General features: G+C 37.1%; 1 protein-coding gene across 4 annotated transcripts in view; it reads right to left on the bottom strand.

Moving 5' to 3' along the window:
- FRS2 (fibroblast growth factor receptor substrate 2) overlaps window positions 1–20,600 on the bottom strand; it is a 106,505-nt gene that overhangs the window by 14,152 nt on the left and 71,753 nt on the right. For 2 of the 4 annotated variants that reach the window (XM_081822052.1, XM_081822053.1), the window contains exon 3: window positions 6,607–6,707. The exons of the other annotated variants lie outside the window; for them this stretch is intronic. The gene's annotated coding sequence lies outside the window, so the exon portion shown is untranslated. The remainder of the gene's footprint in view (window positions 1–6,606; window positions 6,708–20,600) is intronic. 4 annotated transcript variants of the gene reach the window in all.

Raw genomic sequence — 20,600 nt, 5'->3', positions numbered from 1 at the left:
TTAATTTAGACCCGGAAGTGATATTGCTGACTACATGGTTATTTTATTTCTTATTTTTTGAGCAACTGCCATACTGTTTTCCATAGCAGCTGCATCATTTACTTTCCCAATGGCAGTGGGCACACGAGTTCCAATTTCTCCACATTCTCACGAACATGTTTTCTGTTTTTGCTTGTTGGTATCAGCCATCATAATGGGTGTGAGGTGGTATCTCAATATAGTTTTGATTTGTCTTTCCTTAATAATTAATGATCTTGGGCATCTTTTCATGTGCTTATTAATCATTCATATATCCTCTTTGGAGAAATGTCTATTCAAGTTCTTGGCCTATTTTTGAGTTGGAATGTTCTTTTGTTTTGGACTTTAAGAAGTTCTCTATATATTCTGGGTATTAATCCCTTATCAAGTATATGGTTCGCAAATATTTTCTCCCATTCTATGGGTTGCCATTTTAGTCTGTTGAATAACTGTGAAGTCCAATTTGTCTATTTTTGCTCTTGTTGCCTCTGCTTCTGGTGTCATAACCCAAGAAAGCATTGCCAAATCCAATGTCATGAAGCTTTTGTTTAATGTTTTCTTCTAAGAACTGTATTGTTTTATGTGTTATATTTAGGTCTTTGATCCATTTTGAGTTAATTTTTATATGTGGTGTTAGGTGAAGGTCCAAATTCATTGTTTCGCATATGGAAATCCAGTTTTCCCAGAACGATTTGTTGAAAAGATTGTCCTTTCACCACTGAATGGTAGTGGCACTTTTGTGAAACTTTAGTTGACCATATATGTGAGGTTTTGTTTCTGGGTTCTCTATTCTATTCCATTGGTCTTGTAAGTCTATCTTCATGCGAGTACCATACTGTTTTGATTACTGTAGCTCTGTAGTAAGTGAAATCTGAAGTGTGAGTCATCCAGTTTTGCTATTCCTTTTCAAAAAATGGTTTGGCTATTTGGGGTCCCATGAGATTCTATATAAATTTTAGGATGGGTTTTTCTATTTTTGGGAAAAAAAAATCATTGGAATTTTGATAGGGGTTGCACTGAATCTGCAGATCTCTGAATAGCACTGACATTTTAACAATATTACATCTTCTAATCCATGAACATGGGGTGTGTTTAGTTATGTATTCTTTAATTTCTTTCAGCAATGTTTTGTAGATTTTATTGTACGAGTCTTTTACCCCTTTGGTTAACTTAATTCCTAAGTATTTTTTTTAATGGCACTGTTCAGTAAATGGAACTGTTTTTGTAATTTTCTTTCAGGTTGTTCATTGTTAGTGTAGAGAAGCATAACAAATTTTTGCATATGGACTTCGTATGCTACTACTTTGTCGAATTTGTTTATTAGTCCTAAAATTTTTTTGCATGGAATCTTTCAACATTTTGTATGTCTGTTAGCTCTAGTTGGTTATGCCCTCTATTTCCTTACTTATAGTCTATCTATTATTATGAGTAGGGTACTGAAGTCTCCAACTACTATTGTAAAACTATTTCTGCCTTCAATTCTGTCAGTTTTTACCTTGTGTATTTTGATGGTCTATTAGGTACATAAGTGTTTATAATTGTTATACCTTCTTGCTCTGTTGAATATTTTATTAATATATAATACCCTTCTTTGTCTCTTATAACTTTTTAATTTTATTATTTTTTAAAGATTTTATTATTTGACACAGAGAAAGCACATGTAGGGGGAGCGGCAGGCAGAGGGAGAGGGAGAAGCAGACTCCCCTCTGAGCAGGAAGCCCAATGCGGGGGCTCAATCCCAGGACCCTGGGATCATGACCTGAGGAGAAGGCAGATGCTTAACCAGACTGAGCCACCCAGGCGTCCCTCTTATTACCTTTTTAAATTTAAAGTCTATTTTATCTGATATTAGTATAGCCACTCCTGCCTTCTTTTGGTTACTATTTGCATGTAATATATTCTTCCACCTTTTTCCTTCCAATCTATTTGTCTTTGGATCTCAAGGGAGTCTCTTGTAGATAGGATATCGTTGGATCATGTGTTTTTATCCATTCTGCCAATATGTCTTTTGACTGGAGAGCTTAGCGCATTTACAATTAATTACCGATAAGGAGGGACTTCCGTCATTTTGCTATTTGTTTACTATATGCCTTAAGCTTTTTTTGTCCCTCATTTCCTATATTGCTGTCTTCTTTGGTGTTTAGCAGATTTGTTTTATAGTGAAATGTTTAAATTCCTTTCTAATTTTTTCTGTGTATATTCTATAGCTATTTTCTTTGTAGTTACCATGGGGATTAGATTTCACATCCTAAAGTTATAATGGTCCAATGTGAATTTATCCTAGCTTAACATCAATAACATACAAAACCTCTGCTCCTTTACAGCTCCATCCCCACTCCTTTCAGTTACTGATGTCCCAAACCTATCTTTATATATACACTGTGTGCCCAAATACATAAACTAATCATTCTTTTAAAGGTATTCGTCTCTTTTTTAAAAAATTTTATTTATTTATTTGAGAGAAGAGAGAAAGAGAGCACGAGCTGGGGAGGGGGATGGGTAGAGGGAGAGAGAGAAGCAGACTCCTAGCTGACCAGGGAGCCTGATGTGGGACTCGATCCCAGAATCCTGGGATCATGACCTGAGCTGAAGGCAGACACTGTATTAGTCTCTTATATAGAAAACAAAAGAATTACAAGCCAAAATTACAATACTAGCTTTTTCTCCCCTTTAAAATGTATTAGTTTCTTAATCATGTAGAAAACAAAAAGTACAGTTATAAATCTTTGTTACAATAGTACTAGCTTTTCTAACTCCCCTGTATTTATCTTTAGTGAGATCTTCATTTCTCCATATGGCTTCAAGTTACTGTCTAGTGTCCTTTTGTTTCACCCTGCAGGACTCCCTTGCACATTTCTTACAGGGCAGGTCTAGTGGTAATGAACTTCCTCAGCTTTTGTTTATCTGGGAATGTTTTAATTTCCCCCATCACTTTTGAAGGACAGTTTTGCCAGATACAGAATTCTTGGCTGACAGTTTTTTTCTTTTAGCACTTTGAATATATAAGCCCTCTGCCACCTGGCCTCCAAAGTTTCCAATGAGCAATTTGCTAATAATCTTATTGACAATCCCTTGTATGTGATGATTTGCTTCTCTCTTGCTGTTTCCAAGACTCCTTGTCTTTGGGGTGTGCCAGGGTGGCTCAGTTGGTTAAGCATCTGCCTTCAGCTTGGGTCATGATCTCAGGGTCTTGGGATCGAGCCCCAGGTTGAGCTCCCTGCTCAGCGGGGAGCCTGCTTCTCCCTCTCTCTCTGCTCCTCCCCCCCCACTCGTGCTCTCTCTGTCTCTCTCTCTCAAATAAATGAAATCTTAAAAAAGAAAAGATTCCTTGTCTTTGGCTTTAGGAAGTTTAATTATAATGCATCTTGGTGTGTGTCTCTTTGAGCTAATCTTCTTTAGAGTGCAAAGAGCTCCCTGGATGTTTATATTCATGTCTTTCATCAAATTTGGGAAGTTTTCAGCCCTATTTCTTCAAATATTCTCTCCCCCCTTTCCCTCATCTCCTCTAGCACTCCCGTAATATGTATGTTGCTCCACTTGACTGTGTCCCACAGCTCTCTCAGACTCTGTTCATTTTTCTTCAATCCATTTTCTTTCCATTCCTCAGACTTGATAATTTCCATTGTCCCATCTTCAGGTCTGCTGACTTTTTGTTCTGCCTACTCACAGCTGCCTTTGAATCTACTGAATTTTTCATTTTAGTTATTGTAATTTTCAGCTCTAGAATTTCTATTTGATTTTTGTTTTCTCTTTATTTAAAGTATTTTTTTGTTTTCTACATTTTCCTTTAGTTCTCCGAGCATCTTTAAGACTGTTGTTTTCATCTTTCTGTAATATGTCTGTCATCAGGACTTTTTCAGGGACAATTTCTGTTGATTTATTTTTTTCCTTTAGATGGACCATACTTTATTTCTTTGTATGCCTTGTGATTTTTGCTGAAAACTGGACATTTTAATCTAAAAATACGGTAATTCTTGAAATCAGATTCTCCCCTTTGCTGTTTTTTGTGATTGTTTTTATTTTATTGATTGTTGTCAGCTGGCTCTGTGCCAACAGTCAGCCTGACATGTGAACTTAAGGTCTTGTCTTCTCAGATCTTTTCTGGGCCTTTTTCTGGACATGTGAGGTCACCTTCAAATTTTCCCTGTATATGCAGTTGTTTTTGAATGTTGTAGTCTTTAATGTCTGCTTCCCAAAAGGGAAAAAAGAGAAAAATGAATGGGGCAAAAGAAGGTGCTAGTCCTTTAAAATCCTAGAAGTCACTTTAGCTGGAGGGGAGGGGCTTGCAACAATGGGGGAAGGTGCAACAACAATGGTTGGTTGCCCACTTCTTTGTGTGAACCTCTGTGATCAGAAGCAGCAATCAGTGACCCAAGCACAGATCTCTGACATTTGGAAAAGAGGATCTTTTCTGCCTATCTTGGCTCTCACAAGCTGGGTATAAGCTGCACAGGGCTGGGAGGAAAAGATGGGTAGCTGTGCTAAGAGCTGAAACTGACTGAAATTAATCGCAATTTATGTCCAAGCCTTCTGGCACATGCAAGTCTTCAATAACTTCAATAACTTGGAAGTACCAAAGCAGCTATAAAGGATTCTGCCAGTGCAACTGCTGCCTAGGTGGGGAGATAGATTACTGATGCTTCCTGTTCCACCGTACTTTTTGAGTATCAATATATATTTAGTTTTATCATTTTATTTCCTTGATTAGTAGCACTGCCAAAGTATTGTCAAGTTTTTACTTGCTTTTACTGCTTTTCCAATGCAAATATTCAGCATGTCAGTTGTATCAGGGATTAAAAGACTTTATGGGCTTCATTCAAAAGGATACTTTCTATACCAAAACACATTCTGAGTTCCAAATAACTGATATACCACAGCACTCCTGGAATGAACATAACCCAAATGGATCACAGGTGTCCTGCATTTGACTCTGAAACATGAATGCTTTAGAGACTATCCATGACTTGTTAACTGTCTTTGGTTTCCTCCCACTAGCAAAAGGCTTAGAACCAAAAGGTGATTTGGAGGTAGTGAGAGGAAAGAGGTAGCTATAGACATTATATGGAGCTATAATCTTGCTGTAACATGGATGTTACTTTGTAAAATAGGTATATCAGATCAACTATGACTCCATACTCAAGAAGAATACAATGATTTTACACGAAAATTATCAAGAAGCTAAAAATTATACTAAATATTATCTATTAACACCTTATTCTTCTATAGCAAACTGATTTTAAAGCCTTCACTGTACACTAGACATAGATTCATTTGGATTATCTCAATCTATACAACCACCCTATGAGGTAGGTACTATCATTATATTTGTGTTCCAAATGAGGAAACCAAGGCTTGAATAAGTTAGGTAGCTTTCCCAAGGTATCAATAGCTGATAAGAGAAAGAGCCAAATTAAATCCAAATCTGACTCCAAAGCCCAAGCTCTTATTAATTAATATGTATAAAAAGCTTAAACCAGTGCACGGTATATAGCAAGCAATTAGTAAATGCTAGCCACTGAAATAATAACAATAATTTATTTTAAAACAATGTTTTAGATGGCAGTCAGTCAACCTTTCTGTGCCTAAATTTCCTCATTTATAAGATTAGGATACCTATTTCACAGAGTTATTGTGAAAACCAAATAAATTCTAGCTATCAAAACATTAAGAAAACATATAGTGTTTAAAAAGACAAGGAATTATTATATCACCACTACAGGTAAAATCCTGTCTCTTGTATTACAAAGGAGCCTTTTGCACTATAAGCACAGAAGCCTACAAGTTAAGCACTATCCTCATAACAAGAGTTACATTAATAAATTTAGTAAAGCTGTCTTAAATTATTCCAATATGATTCTTGCAGAATGACAAGCAAAGAGAACACTGAACTCTATTCATGAGTGTGATTATAAATTTGGTGCTTAGGAAGGTATATTTGCTCTTTCAGTTCACTAGCACTGAGGGTGAATTTGGCTTATTCTACAGTAGTTCTGTTCAAATGTAGCCACGACAGAATATCTATAGTTAGAAGCATAGCAATATAACTCTAAATTTGGGGCACAGATAACTGCCACATTTAATTACATTAAAACAATCAAGAGAATGACATTCAAAAACCGTGTTCTTTATGTCAGTGGTCTGACTGGTTATTGGTTATGTATTCATTTCCTGCTTATTCTTAACACTGCTAAGAATTTTTTATTCTTTATATTATTCTGAAGAAGAGTTAAGAAACAAACAAACAAAAAACAAGCTAAGGGGAAAGATTTCTCAGTATATTCTGCTAGTCACCAAAACCAGAGCCATTCTGAGAAAGGTAAGGACAGCTGCAACATAGTTTCCTTGTTAGCTGAAAACTGAAGTACACACCAACACACAAAACCAAAAAAGTACCCAACTATTTTTTAAGCATCTATCCATGAATATAGTTGTATCTGCATATTGCTAAGTCCATACAAGGAGATTTTTCTTCCTTTAGGTTTTTTATTTTACTAGGGACTATGTTGGTGAACTACTTTGCAATTCATAAACATCTAACCACACCACCCTCCTTTTTAAATTCTTCAAAAAATCAATTACATTACTTACACACTTCAATATCTGGTACTTTATTTTCTGGAAACTCTTTATGTCTAATCTAAATTCCTGGTACTGCAATTTAAACCCGATTCCTCTCATTTCTGTTTTCTCTGTAAGAGATAAGTAAAACCAGCATGATCAAGAAAACTTAAGCACATACTTATGTATATTTAAACTGTTAGCAATTCATTTTCCTGTGGATAAGTCTAAAATATTAACAAAGTAACATTTCCTTATTTCATATATAGTTGTTTGTCTAAAGCTAGCAAAAAATTACTTAGTAGGTAATAATAATTTGTAAGTAATTATCAATATTAAGGAGAGAATAAAAGAATAAAAAATTGAGCCCATTAATTTTTCCATCTTCACATTGAAGCATTCAACAAGTATTTCCTAAGCACCAATTCTCTTTGCCAGGCACTGAGTTAAATGCTAGAAATAAGATACAGACATATTCCCTGATTTCAAGGAGTTTACTGTTTAGTGAGGGAGACAGACAAGAAAATGAAAACAATGAGTTACAAGCCCATAGGCCAGTGCCATCAGAACATCTCACAGCAGAAGGGAAGACAAGTGACAAGAGGCCTCCTGAGAAAGGTAACCTCTAAGTCAAGTCCTGAAAGACTGAGGGGAGTTTGCTAGGGCAAGGGGAATCCAGACCAAGAAGAGTGCAGGCAAAAGCACAGAAGCATAAAAGGATATGTCCTGCTCCAGACACAGCAAATAATTCCTTACAGCTGGAATGCAGGGTATGCATGGGAAAATATTAAGAGATAGGTAGGAAGACAGGCTCGTGTCATTTCATGAAGGGCCAGTTTGCTCTTCCATAGTTCACATTCTCCCTTATAATCTTAAAGATGCCACTAATGTCTTACCAAAATACTGTCCTATAGAAGCTGAAAATCTAGAGTCTGTAACAAGGAGAACTTCTAATTCCTAAGAATACAATTAATAGTGTTTTACTATTGTCTGTGATGCCCAAAGTCTAACCTGTCAATCACAGCATCCATCTATAAACATAAGCATTCTCCCAACAACATCTAGACCTGCCTACAGTGAATGTCACTATACGATGATGACCTAAACCTCAGCTACTCCTTCAAGACCCTAAAAAAGTTACCCACTTTAACCTCGTATTTCACACTGAATTTGAAAAAGTCATTTTCAATCATACATTCTGACTTTTTTTTTTTTAAAGATTTTATTTATTTATTTGACAGAGAGAGAGATAGCGAGAGCAGGAACACAAGCAGGGGGAGAGGGAGAGGCAGGCTTCCCGCCGAGCAGGGAGCCCGATGTGGGACTCGATCCCAGGACCCTGGGATCATGACCTGAGCCGAAGGCAGACGCTTAACGACTGAGCCACCCAGGCGCCCCATACATTCTGACTTTTAAGAATGAAATGAAAGAATCTATAGCTGTATCTTTACCATTTTTATCTACCTATCAACAATTGTATGTGTGCACTTAGCAAATAGTCACAAAATGGTACTAAAATGGCTTGATAAAAATAAAACAAGAGAAATATTAAAATGGAAGATGATATAAAACACCACTTTGCCTTTAATTATACTGCTCATAATTCAATCCTGGAGTGATCTATAACCTTGGAATATACTTATACCTAGAAACCCTGGTGATGAAATTTATACAATTAAGTCTGAGTGTCCATAATACCTGACCTAAGATATAAAAACACAACTACAGATGTGCAAACCGAGCAGATGAGTCACTCTGCCTTAGCTAACTCAATAATGTAATCAGTACCAATGGCAACAATCCCAGCACCTTCAATCATAGGAAAAAGTATCATCAACCTTGGGAACTCTCAGAAAAATTCTTAGTTTAGTACTTTATGTTGTGACATAAAAATATGTACAAGGAAATCAAATACCATCCTCCAGTAACATCAAAGTGATGAACATTCTATATAACAGATTGCATAGCTCTCTCCACTAAAAATCCACAGACTGCACCACAGAAAGAAGACATATAACTGTAAGATAGCAGTAAGAAAGTCTAGGCATTCTCCAGAAAAGATTTATCACTAACTCTGAAAATTGGAATAAATATATTTGACCTTACAGAGCTAGTGCATTCAATTTTCTCTAAGTACTGTATATCAGAATTCCATGTTCATATTCTTCAACGCAGTCATTTCTATATATTAATTCATACAATTGTGTCAAATTAACAAACGATTGCTTAACCCTCATAATAAACCTCTAATTTATAAATTTCCCAATAGAGAGTAGTTTACTAGCCCAGATTGAACTCTAGCATAATAAATATTTAACCTATAAGGTTTCACTAAACAGAGCAACAATAAGAGGTAAAACCTAAATATGAATTTTACAGTATTTTGCTTAGTAGGGTACACCAAACAGTTCTTTTTTTTTTTTTTTAAGATTTTATTTATTTATTTGAGAGAGAGAGAATGAGAGAGGGCACATGAGAGGGGGGAGGGTCAGAGGGAGAAGCAGACTCCCTGCTGAGCAGGGAGCCCGATGCAGGACCCGATCCAGGGACTCCAGGATCATGACCTGAGCCGAAGGCAGTCGCTTAACCAACTGAGCCACCCAGGCGCCCGTACACCAAACAGTTCTTAAAAAGCATCTGGCTTAATTCTGTAAAACAACAAAACACTAAATGCAAGCCACTCTACCTTCAAACCTCATGTTAAATATGAAACTTATTCAGTATCAATCAAGTTGTAAGTATCTACAAAATAATACAAGACATGCAAGAAAATCTCTAGGTATCTTTGCTTTTTCTATTATATGCTTAACCTAGAACTAAATAAACATTAATGAAGGATATGAGAAAAGGAAATAAAGTGGTAATTTTCAAAACTGAATATTTAAGTGTATAGGGAGAATATACCCTAAATCTGTATTTCCAAACACAGGTGGGTATCATGCTAGTACTAGACTCATATTAAAAGGCTAAATATCGATTTGTGTATATAAAATGTACACATACAATCTGCCTAAAGTAAGGTTAGGCAAATGCCACGCAACTCTAAATAACCTTCAAAACAAATTGCTTCATGAATAATTCATCAGTTTCTGCATTTAACTCAACCTAAAATGCTCTTAAACATATTCTCAAAGGAAAATAAGCTTGATTATTTTCTACTTTTAGAGCAATGTATTCAAAATTACTGGTATAATCTAGCATTAAAATTACCCAATTCAAGTACACCACTAAAAAAAAATGGTTGATGTGTGTGTGTTTTCTAACACTCCTCAACCTCACAAAATGCCACCCAACACACAAGGCTAACCAGAAATATTTACATCAGAGCACATCTATCCATTTGATGAGCTCTTATAGGGCCATTAACAAGCATTGTTTAAAGAACACTTAATGACAAAAAAAAAAAATGTTCATGTATAAAGTTAAGCAGAAAATAAGAAAAAAACTGTTCTTTTAAAATACAATATGGTAGCCAGTGTTAATTTCTTAGTTTTGAAGTATGTACCATAGTTTGGTAAGATTAACATTAGGGAAGGCCAGGTAAAGGGCATATGAGAATTTCTGTACTATCTTTCCAACTTTTCTGTGATTCTAAAATTGTTCTGTAAAAATAAAGTTTATGTTAAAAATTACTCTTTGTGCCCAGTAGCAAATGTAAGAGGCTTCTTGTTTTAAAAAATAACATTCACACTTATTTTTTTCTCTCCCACCCCTACACACAACACATAAACCCAGAAAAAAAGACTAGACTAAAACAATATTAACATTTGTTCACTGGTAGTAGGATGAAAAGCAAATTTTTCTCTTTATATTTTCTACAGTGAATTGCTTTTATAATCAACAATAAATTATTAACTAAAAAATATACAAATCAATACTTTATTAAAAACTTCTTTTGAAAGAAAAGTTATAAATGTCTAAGCAGAGCCCAAAGGCAGACTGCATACAAAACAGGTTAGGGCAGAGTGTGAAGGATGCAGTGGCCAAGGGAAATTGCCAGGAGTATTTAAGTAGGCATAACCTAATTAGTAAATGCTGGAAACCTGCCAATACACAGAACTTAACATCCACTCTGAGGCTAAAGGTGCTCACAGCCAGCAAAGTTGTGCTCAGAATTCACATGTTTTAGAGGAATGTCCTGAAAGGCCCCCGTAATACTAAGGATTTGTGGAGATATATAGCTTGCGTTTATTTCAAACAAAAATAATGCAGTTGGGGATGCCTGGCTAGCTCAGTTGGTGAAGCATGTGACTCTTGATCTCAGGGTTGTGAGTTCCAGCCCCACATTGGGTGCAGAGATTATTTAAACAAATAAAATCTTAAAAAAATAAATAATAACAGGGCTTCTGGGTGGCTCAGTTGGTTAAGCGACTGCCTTCGGCTCAGGTCATGATCCTGGAGTCCCAGGATCGAGTCCCACATCGGGCTCCCTGCTCAGCAGGGAGTCTGCTTCTCCCTCTGACCCTCCCCCCTCTCATGCTCTCTCTCATTCTCTCTCTCAAATAAATAAAATCTTAAAAAAATAAATAATAACAATGCATTTGGACATCTGGTACACAACTGCCCACTGAGAGCTTCTAGAAACATTCTTCAGTACCATGATGTGCTCTTTAGGTATTTCTCCTCTACTTTTTTCCTTCTCTAGCACCTTCCTACAACCTATGCCCAACCCTTAGCCCTAAGGCCTACAAATGTAACTCCAGAATGATCAGGATCTAGAGACCAGTGGGATTACACAATCAAATCCTATTTCAGATGTCTGAAAGGTATCATAAAAGTTATTATTCTGATACCTTCAGGGCAAAATATGTTCTAGAACTCCATTAGGCAATAAGAGGGGAAACTAAGTCAATAACAAATGTTTCCCACTCAAAAATGAAAAAATAAAATACATTTTGTCCCTTAGAGGAAGTGCCAGTAGAATCAAACAGACTGCATTTTGATAGAGTTTCTTCCAAGCTGTAATCAGGCTGATTTACCTGTAGCAGGCTGGCTGTCCCTACTAAACTAGCACAATGCGGCCAGTTCCGGGTTTTGTGTCATTTTTTAAAAAGTTTTTTAATTCTTTGTTTATGGTCACCCTCATTCTCAGCTGATAGTACAGCAGGTCCTAGAACTGTCAATCATGCATGTGCATTTTTTTTACTCTTGAATCCTTGTGGACTCTATAATCGGATAACTAAGCCTATTAAGAATAGGTGCAAAATACAGCCCTATACTCAGAGCAAAGGAATATTTTATGTTAAAATACATGGTATTTACTTCATGAGCTTTATTACAACAATTTTAAGCATTAGAAGCCTTTTTTGCTTACTTTCTAGTCGTAGTTAGGTTTAAGAAAATAGAGGCGACCAAAAAAAGATCCTCAGGTATGGAGGCCACAATAACAATGTTATTACTGCTGTTGTTATTATTTTGAATACCAATGGAGATACATACCGTTTTTCATCAAAGCTAAGACACAACTGAGTTTACGGCTGATATTTTATACACCACTAAGAAAAAAAGTTGCCAACTGAACTATGACATGCCACTGATTTTAAGAGACGCCTAAATTTCTATTAATAAAATTGGAAAAAGTCTCTTAGAATCAATGAAGCAGGGGTGCCTGGGTGGCTCAGTCGTTAAGCGTGTGCCTTCGGCTCAGGTCATGATCCCAGAGTCCTGGGATCGAGCCCCACATTGGGCTCCCTGCTCCATGGGAAGCCTGCTTCTTCCTCCCCCACTGCCCCTGCTTGTGTTCCCTCTCTCGCTGTGTCTCTCTCTATCAAATAAATAAATAAAATCTTAAAAAAAAAAAGAATCAATGAAGTATAGGATACAGTCAATGAAAACTATCAACTCATTACAAATGACACTAGGGAAGTATGTTAAAAATCTTTTCTTTGCTCCCTCCCAGATGCTAGAAGATCATTAGAATCAAGTGACAGGATTTCAGAGTGTCCAAAACCCAATGTTCTTTTAAGCCTAGATAAATATTTGTCTAGATTACAATCTTTCAGTGCAGACTGCTGGGTACTCTTTTCTTCATTCTTCAAATGGGGAAATGAAGTGAAAAAATGAATCAAAATTTTACTAAAAGCCAAATTTAGAATTTTTAGCTTCCCTGTCTACCACTTTAATTAACAAAGACAATATGCACTCTTTCCCTAAAGGTTTCATTGGTTTGTTCTCCTTCAGTTTTACCTTGATCTTAAACTCAGGATATCAATCATCCAAGGTCAAGGTAGTTCTGAAGAGCTATCTTCAAAAGTACAGCTAAGATCACTGGGGATATTCCCTTTGAGCACAACTTACGATAAAATATAATTTTAAAGTAATGGTGAGAATATTTCTTTCTTTTTTAAAGGCAAATGTGGAGGAAACAAATGTCTACAGAAAACAGTGAGAATTTCTAAGATGTTTTACTCTGTCTCACTTTCCCAGTATTTTTTCACCAGTTCTGGCTGAAAATCTATCACTTTAACTCCTTTTTTAAAAAGAAATCTGTGAACTTAATTAATTCAACAGTTAGCTACAAAGAATATTAGTCTCATATAATTAGGTACATGTAACATTCTTGTCAAAGCCTTGAAAGTTTTCTACATGCAAACTGCAAATGTGAATTCTCTGAAACTATGAGCCCTGCTAAATAAGGCAGAATGCAGCTAAGGCAAGATTTTAATTCTCATATAATTGATAAATGGCCTAAGACAGCTCTGCTATCTTAATATATTTTAATATACCACATCAGAATCTAAAATAAAAGGCTTTGTTTCTAGCATTCTCAATTCCTCCAGCAGAAGGCAGTATCAATCTCTGATAAGGCCAGCAAGGCAGCATGACAGAATGAAAATATCCTGGGCTTTAGGGCAACAGGAATCTGAATACTCATCTAACCTCTCTGAATCTATGTTTCCTCACAGGTAAGTTAAAAACACCACCACCACCTACCTCATAAGGTTGTTACAGGTTTGGAGACTGTGGCAGTAATAACAATTGGGGGCAGGATCTGAATTAGGGTAGTGAACAATGAAAATGGAAAAAGATGGATTAGAGCAAAATATAAAAGTTAGCATCAATAACACCTGATGACTGATTAAACTGGGAAGGAAAGCAAGACTCAAGGAATGTACATTCACTGACCTGGGCTGGGGAACACAGGAAAGACACAAGGTTTGGAGAAGCAGGTAAGCTCAGTTTTGAACACATTGCGATGCCCATGAGACATCTAAGTGGGAACAGACAACAGGCAAACAGAAATACAGGTACGGAGGTGGGAAAAAAGATCTGAGATGTAGATATAAATCTAGGTCGTCAACTCATGGATGCAAGGCATGGGACAAGATGAGACTGCCTAGTGAAGAGAAAAGACCCACAGAAACTCAGAAACACCAATATTTAAGGGAACTGCAGAGGAAGGGAAGTCCACAAAACAGATTGGACACGCACTGTCCAAGAACGCAAAAGAAAATCTCGAAGAGGGTGCTATCATAAAAGCCTAAGGAACAGAATGATTTGAGGCGAGATGGGATAAGAAGCAGTGTCTCATCGGTAAGATTGCAGAAACCATGGAAAGTTCATTTGAACAAAAGAATATTTAGCAGTAAAGAAAAGCAGAGCAGAAACAGTCAGCTGTCATCAAATTTCTTTCTGCTTCATGGAATAACAGACTTCACTTGCTCCTGAAACAGAAATTGGACCAAAACACAGAAGTCTGTGAGAATAAAACAGACTTCATCTTCTAAAAAGAACGGAGTTCCCAGTCACTAGCAAGGTTCAGTAGATTCCACTACTGGTCAAGAAGTTGATGAGATGACTTTGACCTTTTTTTCAACTGAAGTAATTTTCAAGGACTAAAGTACATCTGAAACACCTGCATTAAAAGGACAAAGGTAAAGATACAACAAAAAAGCTCTTAAATATTTAGAAATATAAAGTAATGGCTCTATGAAGTTTTAAAAATCATTTTCAATTAATTCTAAGAAAAACATAAAAAAGAGAAAGGCATTTTTTTTAAATTTAATTTAGAGAGAGAGAGAGTATGTGTGTGTGTGTGTGTGCACATGAGCAGGTAGGAGGGATAGAGGGAGAGGGAGAAAGAGAATCTCAAGCACTCTACTGAGTACAGAGCCTGACGTGGCGCTCAATCTCACAACCCAGAGATCATGACCTAAGCCAAAATCAAAAGTCAGACGCTTACCCAACTAAGCTACCCAGGCACCCCAAGAAAGGCATTTTTAACCTTCTGAGTCCAAAATAAAACATTTAATATGATATAAAAACTTGTAGAAAGTCATCCAAGATGGTGGCATAGGAAGAGCCTGAACTTACTTCCTCCCGTGGACACACCAAATCTACAGCTACAAATGAAAAAATTCCCATTAAAAAAGAACTGAAAACTAGCCCTCTGAACAGCTCCCTCCAAAAGGGATAAAAGGGCCACATCAAGTTAGGTAAGTGCGGCAGAGACATGGTCTCACCAACTATCCTACCTCCTCACCCCTCACCACAACCACCCACAGTAAGAAGTAATCTCACAGTCTGGAGCCTCTCCCCAAGGAGTGAAAAGTCTGTACACCACTTCAGGCACCCCAACCCTTGGGACTCATACCAGAGAGACAAGTCCCCAAAAACATCTGGCTCTGGAAACCAATAGGGTTTATGTCCAGGGGCCCTGGGGAGCTGTGGGGATCCTGAGATACTCCTTTTGAGGGGCCTGTGTGTGGACTCACTTAACCCTGGATCCCGTGCAAAAGCAGCAGTTTGACAGGTAACTGAATTATGTGTGAAGGAGACGTATTTACTAGTCTTAAAGTATCTGCTAGAGGAGCAAGAACCAGTTGGGAGTTTCTCTGGGGAGAAGAGGTATGAGCAAGTGCCATTTTTGTACTCTCCCTCTACCTTACCATTGCAGGCAGGCACATGCGGCCACGGCCTTGCCAAAGCCATGGGCATGCCCCACCCCAAAGTTCTTTCCTTGCCTTGCTAAAACTGCAGGCTTGTTCTATCCTTGGCACTCTCTAGCAGTCTCATAAAGCCCACGGGTGAACACAGTCCACACAGGGGATGCCCCTTGACCACCTGGCCCTGGAAGCCAAAGGGCTTGCATTTCTGGACTCCACAGGACTATAAACATCAGAAAGACAGTTCTAGGCAGGTTAATACACCCAAGGCACTGCACAAACAGCAAACACAAACACACCCTCAGTACCAGGAGGTACAGGCTTCAGGTGTGCCACACACCTAGAGGTTACAGAGGTGCTCTCAGGGAACGTAAGCAGGGAGGCACCATCCGTGTGCCCTCCCTGGGCTGCACCACAGATCACTGGTACTTCCCAGAAACAAGCTTACCGACTCCTCTGAAGCCCGGATTTTTGCAACTGTGGCCCAGGGGACACCTCCAGATCTGCTGGTCTGGAAGTCAGCAGGGTTTATGAACTGCAGTCCCTTGGTACTGTATACATTTGCATACTTTAATAAAAGCCTGAGGATCTGGCTTCCAACTGGCCTGAAACCAGGTACTGATTGAGATCACTCCCTCTGGAACACTGGCAGGTCTTGGCACATCCTCATCAACTAGGACCTCCTGAGAGTAAATCAGGCTACCCAGACAATCACAAAGGTTTGAGAAACAACCAAGAGCTAGAGCAAGGTTGAACAATAGGTTCACCTAGGTTCATCATCTACACAAGGCCACTCCTTCAAGACTGGGAGAGATAGGTGATTTATTACCTATTACATAGAAACAAATACAGAAAGACAAGCAAAATGAGGAAACAAAGGAATATGTTCCAAATGAAAGAACAAGATAAAACCCCAGGAAAGACCTTAATGAAACAGAGATAAGTAAGATAATTTACCTGATAAAGAGTTCAAAGTAATGGTCATAAAGAAGCTCACCAATCAGGAGAAGAATGAATGAACACAGAGAGAACTTCAACAAAGGGATGGAAAATATAAGAAAGTACCACAAAGAAGTCACCAACCTGAAGAATATACTATGAACTGAAAAACACACTAGATGGGTTCACCAGCAGACGAGATGAAGTAGAAGAAAGGATCAGTAACCTGGAAGACAGAGCAGTGGAACTCACCCAAAGAGAGCAGCAATCAATCAATCAATTAAAAGTGAGGATAGCTTAAGAGACCAATAAGACAAAACCAAGCAAACCAACATTCATATTATAAAGGTCCCAGAAGGAGAGGAGAGAAAGAGAAAGGGGCAGAAAACTTACTTGAGGAAATAATGGCTGAAAGCTTCTCTAGCCTGGAGAAGGAAACAGACATCCAGGTATAGGAGTCACAGAGAGTTCCAAATAAGATGAACCCAAAGGGATCCACACCAAGACAAATTATAATTAAAATGTCAAAAGTTAAAGATATGGAATCTTAAAAGCAGTAAGAGAAAAACAACTTGTTACAAACAAGGGGAACCCTAATAAGATTGAATTTTCAGCAGAAACTCTACAGGCCAGAAGAAAGTGGCATAATATATTCAAAGTGCTGAAAGGAAAAAAGTTCCAACAAAGAATATTCTACCCAGGCAAGGATATCATTCAGAACTGAAGGAGAGATAGCAAGTTTTCCAGACAGGCGAAAGCTAAACTGACCTTCCAAGAAATGTTAATGGGACTTATTTAAGCTGAAAAGAATAACTAATAAGAAAACACAAAGTAAAAATCTCACTGGTAAAGGTGAAAATACACAAAAGTAGTAAAATTAATTATAACTATGATAATTTGTTAAAGGATACACAAAATAAAAAGATGTAAAATATGACATCAAAAAACTATAATATTAAGCCACAAAAGATAATGAAAAAAAAATTTAAACACAACACTAAAGAAAGGCATCAAAACACAGGAAAGAGAAGAAGAAAGGATGAGAGAAGAACTATAAAAACAGCCAGAAAACAATTAATAAAATGGCAATAAATACATATCTACCAATAATTATTTTAAATGTAAGTTAACTAAATTCTCCAATCATAAGACAACAGAATGGCTGAACAGATTTTTTTTTTTAAAAAACTCATCTATATGTTGCCTACAAGAGACTCACTTCAGATCTAAAGACATACACAGACTAAAAGTGAAGGGACGGAAAAAGACATTCCATGCACATGGAAATGGAAAGAAGGCTGGTGTAGCCATACTCCTATCAGACAAAACAGACCTTAAAAAGTGTAATAAAAGACAAGGTTATTACATAATAATAAAGGGATCAATCCAACAAGAGATATAACATTTATAGATATTTATGCACTAGCACAGAGCACCTAAATAGAGACAGAAAATATTAACAGGCCTAAAGACAGAAATTGACAGCAATACAATAGCAGGGGATTTTAATATCCCATTTGTATCAATGGATAGATCTGCCAGGCAGAAAATAAAGGAAACATTTATTTAAATGACACATTAGACCAGATGGACTTAACAGATACATACAGAACATTCTACCCAAAAGCAGCAGAATATACATTCTTCTTAAGTGCACAGGGAACATTCTCCAGGATAAATCATATCTTGAGCCACAAAACAAATCTTAACAAATTTAAGAGGACTGAGGGGAGCCTGGGTAGCTCAGTGGGCTAAGTGTCTGCCTTCACTCAGGTCATGATCTCAGGGTCCTGTTGATCCTCCCTGCTCAGCAGGGAGTCTGCTTCTCCCTCTCCCTCTGCCCCTCCCCTCAGCTTATGTTTTTTCTCTCTCTATCAAATAAATAAATAAAATCTTTAAAAAAATTTAAGAGGACTGAAATAATAAGCTTTTTCAACCACAATGGTATGAAACTAGAAATCAGTTAAGAAGAAAATTAGAAAAATCGCAAATGTGTGAAAATTAAACAACATGCTACTGAGCAACCAAGGGTCAATGAAGATACCAAAGAGAAAATTTAAAAAATATCTTGAGACAAATGAAAATGGAAATTCAACCATCCAAAATCTGAGATGCAGCAAAAGCAGTTCTAAGAGGCAAGTTCACAATGATACAGGCCTACCTGAAGAAACAAGAGAAATTTCGATCTAATTTTATACCTAAAGGAACTAGGAAAAAAAAAAAAAGAACAAAGCTCAAAGTTAATAGAAGGAAGGAAATAACAAACATCAGAGTGGAAATAAATGAAAGAGAGACTAAAAAGAAACAATAGAAAAGATCAATGAAACTAAAAGCTAGTTCTTTGAAAATAAAACAAACCTTTACCTAAACTCACCAAGAAAAAGACTCAATAACATCAAAAATGAAAGAGAAGTCACAACTGATACCACAGAAATACAAAGGATCATAAGAGACAATTATAATCCAACAAATTGGACAAAGAAGAAATGGATAATTTTAGAAACACAACTTCCAAGACTAAATCAAAAAGAAATAGAAAATCTGAATAGACCAATTACTACTAAGAAGATTGAGTCAGTAATGGAAAACCTCCCAACAAACAAAAGTACAGGACCAGACTTCATTGGTAAATTCTACCAAACATTCAAAGAAGACATTAATATGTCTCATTTTCAAACTCTTCCAAAAAGTTGAAGAGGAGGGAATGCTTCCAACTCATTTACAAGGCCAGCATTAGGATGTACTAAAACCAAAACCACCACAAAAAAAGGAAGTGAAGGGCCAATATCCATAATGAACATAGATGCAAAAATCCTCAACAAAATATCAGCAAACCAAATTCAACAATACATTAAAAGGATCATGCATCATGATCAAGTGGGATTCATTCTAAGGATGCAACGATGGTTAAAATCTGCAAATCAATCAATACGATATACCACGATAACATGGTGACAGATGGAAACTAGACTCATGTGGTAACTTTGTGGTGTATACAAATACCAAATTATGCTGTATACCTGAAACTAACATATCCTATACCAATTTTACCGCAATTAAAAAAAAAACACAAAAAACTTTTGGGGCACACCTGGCTGGCTCAGTCGGTGGAGCATGCCAACTCTTGATCTTGAAAGTTGTGAGTTCAAGCCCCATGCTGAGTGTAGAGATTATTTTTAAAAATAAAATCTTAAAAAAACAAACAAACAACTTTTAAGTCTTAACCAAATTTTATGGTTGATTTTTAGTTGTAATAATCCTGTTTAGTTTAATGTCATTAAAACCTACCCGACTGAGTTTTTCCAACTTCTACTACTAAAAAAGTAATTCTTTCTTTTCTTTTTAAAGCCCATCAGTTTGTTTGCTTACTTGTTTTTATGACAGAATTTAAAAGTTATCTGCAATTCTATTTTCCATTTGACCCTCCAGAGCCACTCTGCTCTGTTCTCTATAAGCCTGACCTGCATGGAATGCCAACAGATCAGGTTGGCTGCGGCTCCATTCCCCACTAAAGCTTTTCTGATGGCTCCTATCAGGCAACCCCCCTCCTGTAAGTATGGCTCTTGCTGGTTCGGGTGCTCATACGCTCCCCTGTCCCTTTTAGATCTAGAAGTAGTAAGAGCTTCCTGCTATTGCTAACTAGCCTGTCATCATTCCTTGCTGGTTTCCTTTAACCTGTCTAACTTTGCAAATAATCCCATCATTGAATTCTTTTCTATTACACTTGTCAGTGTCCTGTTTCCTGCCAGAACCCTGATTGATACAAGTTGCTACTGATGGTTTCAATACAGTAATTATATAAGTGCCCTCTAACCACTGGAGAAAACTACCTTATGAGAAAAGAGCCATGGTCACCACCTTTTACATTTCTTATTCAAAACAACAAAATATGTAAGAAAGTAAAATAAAAATTACCAACCTAAAAATAAAAGGGGAAAGGATTTTTTACTAATTTTTAGGGAAAAAATCTCTTTAACTTCACTAAATTTTATTATGATTAATACCCCCAAATCTTGGGGCGCCTGGGTGGCTCAGTTGGTTAAGCGACTGCCTTCGGCTCAGGTCATAATCCTGGAATCCCTGGATCGAGTCCCGCATCGGGCTCCCTGCTCTGCGGGGAGTCTGCTTCTCCCTCTGACCCTCCCCCCTCTCATGTGCTCTCTCTCATTCTCTCTCTCTCAAATAAATAAAATCTTTAAA

Source organism: Leptonychotes weddellii, chromosome 5, assembly GCF_054177405.1.
Source record: "Leptonychotes weddellii isolate Sample4059 chromosome 5, ASM5417740v2, whole genome shotgun sequence".
In the NCBI taxonomy this organism is placed as follows: domain Eukaryota; kingdom Metazoa; phylum Chordata; class Mammalia; order Carnivora; family Phocidae; genus Leptonychotes; species Leptonychotes weddellii.
The sequence above is the reverse complement of the archived record's forward strand: the minus strand, read 5'-3'. Positions and strand labels throughout refer to the sequence as shown.